At 35.5% G+C, this 1397-nt stretch overlaps 1 pseudogene; it reads left to right on the top strand.

Annotated features, from left to right (window-relative positions):
• Positions 1-764: 764 nt before the first annotated feature.
• On the top strand, positions 765-890 carry LOC141254578 (U1 spliceosomal RNA; annotated as a pseudogene).
• Positions 891-1397: the final 507 nt, after the last annotated feature.

Raw genomic sequence — 1397 nt, forward strand, 5'->3', positions numbered from 1 at the left:
AATTGTTTTTGTATAAAGAATTGATTGTATTCAAATATCTATATGCTAATTTTTTTATCGCAGCTAGCCAATAAGGATTCACTGAGCCTTTTATGGTTAGTATATACATAAATGAAGGAAATACTTACTGAGCTTGTGGAAAAATAGGGGGAACAAAATCACTTCCTATATAGACATGTCCGTGGATTCCCCAATGTGAACATGGTGGGAGGGGCCTGACCTGGGGGGTCAAAAAACCATGGTATCCTGTGGATAAGCCATGGTATCTAAATCCATGTTCTTATCCACAGTTCAGGACAATTACCTCTCTCAGTTGGTAGATGAACCAACCAGGGGAGGTAATCTGCTGGATCTGGTTCTGTCAAATAGACCAGACACAATTTCAGATCTACAGGTCAGAGAGCATTTGGGAGGCAGCGATCATAATATGGCAAGTTTTAATGTAATATTCAATAAAACATTTCAAAAGGGAAATGCAAAAACCTGGAACTTCAGGAAAGCTGATAGCAACAAATTAAGGAAAGATCTTAATCGTGTAGACTGGGAGCATGTAATGGTAACTGGGGATACCGAACATAAGGAAATACTACTAGAATCCAGTTGAAAATTTATAACCACTGGTAATAAAATGTCCAGGAATAAAAAGAAATTATGGACAAATAAGACAGTACAAAGTTTAATAAGATAAAAACAAAGGGCATTCAAAATCTTGAAGGCTGAGCATACAGAAATACCATTTCAGGAGTATAAAGACCTAAATAAGAATACTTAACTGGCAGGAGAGATACCATGATCACTAAGGTGGTTCTCCCAGGGTGAGGCTCATCGATTGCACTCCGGGTGTGCTGACCCCTGCGATTTCCCCAAATGCAGGAAACTCTGAAAAAGCCATCAGGCGAAATGGCGTTGGAGGTTGTGGGGCCCTGACTATGCGGTATTTATTTCTGTCTGTATGTTTACATTTGTTTTTTTATATGAGATTTATTTAATATAGCTCTTCAATTTATTATACATTTATTGGGCCCTTACTATTTATTTATATATACAGTATATATTTTATCAATTGGTTGTTGCCATATTTATTATTGCTCTATCTATGAAATGTAATACATTCCTAAAACGTACAGTTTTTTGTCAGCTATATGTATATTGTTCTGGGAAAACTGTCTATCCCGCAGTTACCTCCTAAATTCCACCCCACCCTATGTTTTTAGTTTTTTTTAATAATGTACAGTACAGACCAAAAGTTTGGACACACCTCATTTAAAGATTTTTATGTATTTTCATGACTATGAAAATTGTACATTCACACTGAAGGCATCAAAACTATGAATTAACACATGTGGAATTATATACTTAACAAAAAAGTGTGAAACAACTGAAAATATGTCTTATAT

This window comes from Phyllobates terribilis, unplaced genomic scaffold, assembly GCF_046119375.1.
Source record: "Phyllobates terribilis strain yellow unplaced genomic scaffold, ASM4611937v1 Scaffold_2__4_contigs__length_985480577, whole genome shotgun sequence".
Classification (NCBI taxonomy): Eukaryota; Metazoa; Chordata; class Amphibia; order Anura; family Dendrobatidae; genus Phyllobates; species Phyllobates terribilis.